We start from the raw sequence: 10,665 nt of genomic DNA on the forward strand, positions 1-10,665 counted from the left end.
GCACTTAACTAGCACATTATTTCATTGAGCAGGGCATTTCACCAGAAAAAAATACATATATTAATAGGATTCGAGCCTGAGTAATAAAAGAAATGATTGCACTCGATTATACAATTCAGTGACATAACCCCTACCACAATCCTTGGCCAGCGTCGGCGTATTTATATTTAGCATTTAATATATTAATTTCAACATAGAAATAAAAAAAAAGATGTTGCTTTATTCTATGAGTATATTTTGTTTTTGTTCTAAATGTTTTCCTGTTACAGATTCTGTCTCTTGATTTGTAAATAAACTATTGGTTTCTCTAATTTTATTTTCATAATGTATTCTTTGCTTTTCTATCTCAGGCAAGAAACTACGGTGATTTATAATCCTCTATGTGTTAGCTAAGTAACAAGATGTTTTCTGGAATTTAAGTGCTATATTTCATTGCTATATTATGATACACATAAACTCACATAACCGTACACATACAGGGACAAACATACGCAGACACACATATACAGACACACACACCCACACATAAATATGCTGTGTTGTTTGCAAACACTGCTATAAACAAATTACTAAAGTCTAAGTACGTCTCGTCTCGTAGAGTAAATCTAATATAATATTATTTTTAAAGTTGATTACTTTTCCATTACTTCAAATTTCTTGCAGGAGAGGCAGTCGTCACATGGTATATAAATGAAGAAATATTTTTAAATGGTCTTGAAATATCTTTCGTTGATAAAACATCAGACGGATGATTCTCAAACTCATAGTAGATATAAGAGCTAAAAAAATCTGACATGTGTGTGCGAGTGTGCGTGTGTATACGTATGTGTGTATGAGCGTGTGTGAGCACGTGTGTGTCTATATCTATATATTTGCAACTTTATCTATCTATCTATCTATCTACCTATCTATCTATCTATCTATCTATCTATCTATCTATCTATCTATCTATCTATCTATCTATCTATCTATCTATCTATCTAACACAGACACATATACACACACGCGCACGCACACACACATATACACACACACAACACCCACACAAAGGGAGATAGTAATAGGTCTTCTAGTTATAGTTCATTTTTAATGTTCACATTTATTATACAGTCAAACGTTGAATGCGACTTGTTTTCTGCGGCTGGTTGTCCTCTCTGGTGTCAAAATCTATCTGTTTTCATACACCTTGTGCATATGTGTTAGATTTTATTTATATACTACGAGCTGCCTCTAATTCATATTTGAATTTTTTCGGTGCCATGAAACGTTGGTCTATGTCAGCAAATTGTTTTAAAACCATTTAGCATATGGTCACAGTAGGCGGAATGATTTGCAGCGGACCCTGCAAAAGTCGCCACAATGACGAAACCTCGATATCTGTCGCTCTGGGAAGGATCCTGATGTGAGTTGTCTTAAGGCCTATGACTTGCTTTCAGGTGTTTTTAACACCTGGCGGATTGAGAATATATTCCCTTACGCCTAAAGCGCAGCCACCCACGAACTAGCAACACACACACCTTTTGTATGTGTTCGATTTTGTTTATAAATATATGTGTGTGCGTTATATATATATATATCTTTATATATATGCATGTATGTGTGTATGTATATTCATATATATATTTAGATATATGTATATATATATATATATATATATATATATATATATATATATATATATATATATATATATATATATTAGTGAAGGCGCATAGCTTAGTGCTTAGGGCATTGCACACACGATTGTGAGATCGTGGTTCGATTCCAAGACCGGGCGTTACGTTGTGTTCTTGAGCAAAGAACTTCATTTTGACATGTGGCACCCAGTTGCGCCAGTACCGATAATGCCGATGTGATGGAGGGAGTAAACTTACGTCTACACAAACATTTGCTCACTATAACAAATCATCTGTGTAGTTGTTCCGTAAGAAATTGCCGAACCCTCATACGTCGTCTAACAACGGGAGGTCCATCATATATATATATATATATATATATCTATATATATAATAAATATTAGGGAATATATCCAAATTTACAGGGAAAAAAATCAGATTTAGGATTAAATCCAATTTTATAGTAAAATATTATAAATATTATTTGAGACAAAACCACTATTTTGCAAAACAAACAAGGAAAGACTTAATCAATACATAAAATTTAATAAATAGTCAAAAAAACCGCCACTACAATCGTTTCTTGTCTTGATCGACAATCTTCAGGTGGACTTCCAATCTAAAAATCAAAATTTTAAAATATAAAATAATACTTTTAATAATTAAAGTATAAATGAAAAAATATAAGTATATAATCCATATATAACCTATATATAATCCATATCGAAAATATAGACTAATTACCACGAATTCCCTAAAAAAAACCATGATAAAACAAAACTCTTAAAAACATATAACGATAAAATCTCCCTTTGCTAAACTCTATAACAAACCTATAAAGTAACCCCCTAACCTAAACATTCACACCAATACACACACGTAAACCACAAACTCACGACTTATACACATACCTATACTAACTTATAAACCTCAATATACACCAAAACCCACTCCCTCCCCACACAGACAAATTAACACATACATCCCAAAACCTAAATAACAAACCCAATACACATTCACACACAAAACACACACTCACACGCAAACACTCACACACAAAAGATACATATACTCCCTCACATATACGCCTATACATACTCACTAAACTCGACATATACAACAATACTTACACACCCACAAAAAACATTATATACATTTATGAGCTTTAACTCACCTTAGCATCTCTAACAAACAACTTGCAGTAACCCAATCCCATTCTCTATGCCTACCTCACTACTACACTATTCCATTCACATTCCAAGCAACGCTGGGATGTATGTGTTAATTTGTCTGTGTGGGGAGGGAGTGGTTTTTGGTGTATATTGAGGTTTATAAGTTAGTATAGGTTTGTGTATAAGTCTTGGTTCTGTGGTTTACGTGTGGGTTTTTTGTGTGTGAATGTTTAGGTTAGGGGGATTGCTATATAAGTTTGTTATAGGGTTTAGCAAAGGGAGATTTTATCGTTATATGCTTTTATGAGTTTTGGTTTATCATGGTTTTTTTAGGTAATTCGTGGTATTTTGTATATTTTAGGTGTTGGTTATTTTTTTACATTGTTTCATTCATAATTTTTGAGTGGTGTTCGTTTTGCCACGTGAATAACCGGGTGGTGGACTAGCGTTGCTTGGATGTGAATGGAATAGTGTAGTAGTGAGGTAGGCATAGAGAATGGGATTGGGTTACTGCAAGTTGTTTGTTAGATGCTAAGTGAGTTAAAGCTCATAAATGTATATAATGTTTTTGTGGGTGTGTAAGTATTGTTGTATATGTCGAGTTTAGTGAGTATGTATAGGCGTATATGTGAGGGAGTATATGTATCTTTTGTGTGTGAGTGTTTTGCGTGTGAGTGTGTGTTTTGTGTGTGAATGTGTATGGGTGTTTGTTATTTAGGTTTTGGATGTATGTGTTAATTTGTCTGTGTGGGGAGGGAGTGGGTTTTGTGTATATTGAGGTTTATAAGTTAGTATAGGTATGTGTATAAGTCGTGATTTGTGGTTTACGTGTGTGTATTTGTGTGTGAATGTTTAGGTTAGGGGGTTTACTTTATAGGTTTGTTATAGAGTTTAGCAAAGGGAGATTTTATCGTTATTGTTTTTAAGAGTTTTGTTTTATCATGGTTTTTTTAGGGAATTCGTGGTAATTAGTCTATATTTCGATATGGATTATATAGGTTATATATGGATTATATACTTATATTTTTTCATTTATACTTTAATTATTTAAAAGTATTATTTTTATATTTTAAAATTTTGATTTTTTAGATGGAAGTCCACCTGAAGATTGTCGATCAAGACAAGAAACGATTGTAGTGGCGGTTTTTTTGACTATTTATTAAATTTTATGTATTGATTAAGTCTTTCCTTGTTTGTTTTGCAAAATAGTGGTTTTGTCTCAAATAATATTTTATATATATATATATATATATATAATATATATATATATATATATATATCTATATATATATATATATATATACATATAATTATATATATCATATATAATACCTATATATATATATATATATATATATATATATATATATATATATAATATGTATGTATGTATGTATAAATATATATATATATATATATATATATATATAATATATACGGGAGAGTCCATCATATATATATATATATATATATAATATATATATATATATGTCAGGTCACTTTTGAGTGCTACTGGTAACATGTACCCAGTACAACCTGTTGTATGGTCGGTCGTTGGCGACTAAACCGGCAACCCCACCAAGATTGCTTGGTGAGGAGGGTGCTTATTGGACACCCTGCGGGATGAAAAACAAAACCCATCAAAGGGCGGAGGAACTCTTGAGAGTCAACGGCCATCCAATAAATGCCTTAAGGCTCTATCATGCGCGGGGACATAGAAATAATCGGACTGAATACCCCAATCGCGCGGTTAAACCATTGGGAGTGAAGGACTCCTAGCCTTTGTTAGGGCATCCTTCTAGGAGAAGGTAACTCAGGTAACTGGTATAACTCCGACATAAACTCCGACAGTGGTTACCGATGATGTTGACTTGTTCTTCTTTTCGGATTATGGCTGCTGTTGCTTAGTGAGTGGGATTGACTCCGTGCACAGCCTTTCCCCACTTTAAAAAAATCTTCTTGCACAGGCATAGCACGATAACGACATTGATTAAGCTTCGTACAATGGCCATACTCGATAACGACGGGGCAGCCACCATATATATATATATATATATATATATATATATATATATATATATATATATATATATATATATATATATATATAATATATATATATATATATACCAATGTATATGTGTGGGGGTGCCGAAACTCTCATGTACATATATATGTGTATATCATTGCAATCTCTTATTTAGTCGGTCGTTGTTTATCATTACAACGTGGAGAAACGTCTTGCAAAATTTGTTGCTTTTCTTTTTTCGATAATGACGTAAATTTTAGTTTCATGAAATCGAGTTTATCATATCGACTTTATGCATTTATTTAATTTCTTTTTCCCCCTCAACTATAAAGTTCATAAATTTCTTATATATCTTTGTTGACTCGTTTGAGTCTCATCAATACGAAACAGTTAAAGACTTATAAATTATAATTTATCCGACCTTGAAATAATCAAGGACTTATTCTTGTATTCTTTTATTCTTTTATTTATTTCAGTCATTTTACTGCGGCCATGCTAGAGCACCGCCTTATTAATTATAATTTCTGAAACCTTGATTGCTTTGTACACATGAATCTGAATCAGGTCGATAAAAGATATATTGGGTTGTCCGGAAAGTACGTGCCGATTTATAGTAGCTTAACTTTCGATTTATTTTAGAATATGGTTGAATCCATAAAATAGGTTTATGTTCCTATAATCTGTGTTAATTCTCTAACCCTTTAAAATGGAAGATAAAAAAGTTCATTTTCGGCACTTGATGCTTTGGGAACCAGACAAAAATTGCTGCAGCTCGGCTGGGATGTGTTACTCCACCTTCTATATTCACCAGATATTGCTCCTTCGGATTTCCACTTATTCAAGTTTCTGCAGAATAGTCTTAATGGCAAAAATTTCAATTCCTTGGATGACGTAAACAGATACCTTGATGAATTATTTGCTATGAAACCACTTCAATTCTGGGATGAACTTCTAACTTCTTGTCTCATGATGTCTCTGGGTGAGAATTGGAGCCAACATGTACAAATGTAAAGCAAAAGTCAAACATAAAATAATAATAATAATAATAATGGAGGAAGGAGACTGATCGGACATCGAGAGCTTAATGAGATCCCTAGCCCAAAGTAAGGAAACCTTGCTAGTGACAGTTAGGAACGAGGGAGAATTGAGAGCAGAGAAAAAAGGAAAAACAAAAGAAGTGCAAGAAGGACATGAAGAAGAATTTTGCAAGGGGGGACTACACAATCAATTCCATGTAGCCACAACAGAAGTTGCTGGAAAAAATAGATGGGAATGGCTGATGAAAGGAACCTTAAGAAAAGAGAACGAGAGCACTATACTGGCAGTACTGGACCAAGCTCAGAGCACGAATTGGAGGGTCAACCTGAGGAATGAGCAGGTGTCTCCGCTGTGCAGCATCTGCAATAGTGTGGATGAAACCGTGGCTCATATCACAAACGAATGCCCTACACTTGCCCCAAACCACTACAAGTTGTGGCGATACTACATTGGAAACTGTGCAAAAAGTGGGGGCTCGAGAGAGGTATGAGAACAAATCGCAGAGAGTGGCAGAGTCGGAAACTAGCAAAATCCTCTGGGATTTCCCAATCCAAACAAATCAGATGCTAGAACATAACAGACCGGACCCAGTGGTGATGGATAAGGCACACCACATTTGCTATATAGTTGACGTTGCATGCCCATTTAACCCACGAATAGTCAAGAAAGAAGGCGAAAAAATAGATACAACCCTCTTATGTACGAAATAGCCCGGCTGTAGAAAATAAAGATGAAGACAGTGCCAATTATTGTTGGGTCCTAGGGAACAGTATCAGAAGGCATCAAGAGGAATATAGAGGAAATTGGAATAGAGTGCCCAGTAGAACAGTTACAAAAGGTTTGCCTCCTTGGCACGGCCAGAATAATCAGGGAAGTATTAGATAGCTGAAAAGAACTAATAACAGAGTACCGTAGGCTGCAGGTAGTAAGCCAGCTATGTATGAAGACTTCAGGAGTTCCAACAAAACCTGTGATAAGGAGAAAATAATAATAATAATTATTATTTCTACTCTAGGCACAAGGCCATAAAACATTTTTTGGGAAAGGGGGCTAGTCGATTACATTGACCCCAGTGCATAACTGGTACTTATTTCATCGCTCCCGAAAGGATGAAAGGCAAAGTCGACCTCGGTGGAATTTGAACTCAAAACGTAACAGCAGACAAAATACCTATTTCTTTACTACCCACAAGGGCTACACACAGACTGGACAAACAAGGACAGACACACGGATTAAGTTGATTATATCGATCCCAGTGCGTAACTGGTACTTATTTTAATCGACCCCGAAAGGATGAAAGGCAAAGTCGACCTCGGCAGAATTTGAACTCAGAACGTAGCGGCAGACGAAATACTACTAAGCATTTCGCCCGACGTGTTAACGTTTCTGCCAGCTCGCCGCCTTAATAATAATTCTTATTTTAAAGTTTTTCCACAAGAACAGCTTGTGGGAAAGTGGGGATGAGTCGATTACATCGACCCCAGTGCTCAGCTGGTACTCATTTTATCGACCCCTGAAGGATGAAAGGTAAAGTCGATCTCGGCGGAATTTTAACTCAGAATATACCAATAGGAGAAATACCGCTAAGCATTTCGTCCAACGTGCTAACGGTACTGCCAGCTAGCCGCCTTAAATAATAATAATAATAATAATAGTATAATAATAATAATAATAATAATAATAATAATAATAATAATAATATAATAATATAATAATAATAATAAAAGAACTGAAAACCACAGAGCCCAAAATGGACCACCGACCATACCTCCCAAGAATAAAAATAAACGCAATAACAACACCAATTATAAACAACATAAACCTAGCCGTCACTGAACTAGCCACTGAAACAAAAAAAAAGTGATATCACTGAACTAAATGACTTGATATACGCAGCAGCCACTGCAGCCACAAAAGAAGCTGGATACTCACCCAAACCCGCCCAAACAGGAGTACCACCACCCAAACAAACCCTGTGGATAAATAACATCCAAGACAAAATAAAAAAAAATTAGAAAAGACCTGTCGATTCTTAATGAAATCAGCAAACAAACAACGCTACTGAGCAACAAAAAGAGAACAAAAATGCTCCGCAAATATAACATCACAGAAAAAGATTTGCCGGAGATAAAAGAAAAGCTGAAGCAAGATATCCTTGCCAAAGCTCAAAGGATCCGCCGGTACGAGAAACGCCAACGCTTCTTTGAACAGAACAAAAAGTTCAACTCCGACCCCAAAAAGTTCTACCAAAAGACTGGGAAAAAATAAAATAGAAGTCACTGCAGCACCAACGGCAGAAGAATTGGAAGAATTCTGGAGAAATATGGTCGGCGAACGAACAGCCAAAAAAAGGAGTACCAAATAACAAACTCGGCATCTGAACAACTTTGGACCCCCATAACAACTGAAGAGGTCACCCAGGCACTGCAAAAACTAAGCAACTGGAAGGCACCTGGGCATGACAAGATCCCCAACTTCTGGTTGAAATATCTAACAGGAATGCACAAAATCTGGCTGAAAACTTTAACAGCATACTGGCAGAGCCAGAGACAATGCCTGAATGGCTCACGAAGGGGAAAACCATCTTAATTCCCAAATCAAATGAAACAACAAAACCAGAAAACTACAGACCAATAACCTGCCTCCCTACTATGTTCAAGGCATTTACTGCAGTGATATCACAAAGGCTGAACAAGCACCTGGACGAAAACAAACTGTTCCCAGAAGAGCAGAAAGGATGCCGCAAAGGCTCATATGGCTGTAAAGATCAACTAATGATTAATAAAGCCGTAACTGAAGACAGCCACAGAAAGAAGAAAGGCCTCAGTATGGCCTGGATTGACTACAAAAAGGCGTTTGATAGCATCCCCCACACATGGATCCTCGAAACACTAGCCATTAACAAGTAGCACCCACAATCATAAAATTCATAGAGCACTCTATGAATAAATGGCAAACAGTCCTACACCTCCAAACAAAAGAGGGACTCATGAAAACCAAAGACATCCCCATTAGAAGAGGAATATTCCAGGGAGACACGCTCTCTCCACTCCTTTTCTGCTTGGCACTGTCACCTCTATCTGATATGCTAAATAGAACTGGATGCGGATATAAATGTTACGGCAAAACGATCAGCCACCTTTTTATATATGGATGACCTAAAACTATACGCTGCAAATGACAAACAGCTGGAAACACTATTAAAGACAGTTCATGGATTTACCAAAGAAATAGTTATGAAATTTGGATTAGAAAAATGCGCCAAAGTAACCATGAAAAGAGGAAACTATATTAAGAGTAACAACATCACACTAGACAAAACCAATGAAATAAAAGAATTAGACCAAAGCCAAACTTACAAATACTTAGGATCCCTGAACTAGATAAGACACAACACACACAAATGAAAGAGAAAATAAAAAAAGAATATTATAGACGAGTTAGATCAATACTAAAAACAGACCTCAATGCTAAAAACAAGATAATAGGTATCAACACTTAGCTGTCCCAGTTATAAGTTACAGCTACAATATCCTTAACTGGACACGAAATGAACTGTCCAAAATAGATAGGAAAACAAGAAAAATACTGACAGGATCTAGGATGCATCACCCAAAATCTGACATAGAAAGACTATATATACAACGTATAGAAGGTGGTAGAGGCCTTATACAGCTGGAAAACTACTATAAAATAACCACCATCGGACTGCAAAAATACCTACTTCAGAAGGAAGGAAAACTGATCCAGATAGCAGCAAAACACGAGCAAAACAAAAAACTGTTCTCAGTATTTAAGGAAGCTGACAAATACAAACAAGAAATCATACCACCTAATAAACACAAAGAAGAAGAAGATGATGAAGAACAACAAAAGCTATAAAACAATGAAATCCAAACTAAAAATAGAACAGCAACGAGCCATGATAAAACGATGGCAAGAAAAGCCCCTTCATGGTAAATACTGCACTAAACTAAACGCAAAAGAAATAGACAAAGAAAAATCCCAGCAATGGTTGAGAAGCTCAGGACCCAAAGCAGAAACAAGGGATTTTTAATTGCAGCACAAGACCAAAGCCTCCCCACCAGAAATTACCAAAAACATGTAATGAAAAGAAATATTACAAGTAACTGCAGAATATGTGGAGATGGACAAGAAACAATAAATCATATTATCTCTAGCTGCCCAGTCCTGGCTAAGAAGGAATATATTCACAGACATGACAGAGTTGGAACCTACATACATTGGAAGCTATGCCAACATTATGGAATACAACAAAAAAAGATGGTATAGGCACACACCAGAAAAGGTCACAGAAAACGAGAAAGCAACCATACTCTGGGATATGCCGATACACACAGATAGAGAATTAAGGCCAACAGACCAGATATAGTTGTCAGAGATCATGAAGAAAAAGATGCTTTCTAATTGATGTATCAATATCGGCAGATGACAACGTGTCTCTAAAAGAAATGGAGAAACTCTCAAAATACAAAGACCTGGAAATAGAGGTAACTAGAATGTGGAACCTGAAAACAGAAACAATTCCTATCATAGTAGGTGCATTAGGCATGATAAAAAAATATTCAGACAAATACATAACGAAAACACCAGGACTTACAAACACATATAACATACAGAAAATTGCACTACTAGGCACTGCACACATCCTACGCAGAACACTTTCCATACAATAACCATCAGAGCATCACAACAAATCACAGCACATACCCAAGGCACACAGAACTGCGCTCGGTAGTGAAGTGAAAGCACGCTATAAAAATAAAACTACTGAATAATGATAATAATA

The sequence above is a fragment of the Octopus sinensis genome, linkage group LG8 (genome assembly GCF_006345805.1).
Source record: "Octopus sinensis linkage group LG8, ASM634580v1, whole genome shotgun sequence".
Lineage (NCBI taxonomy): Eukaryota > Metazoa > Mollusca > Cephalopoda > Octopoda > Octopodidae > Octopus > Octopus sinensis.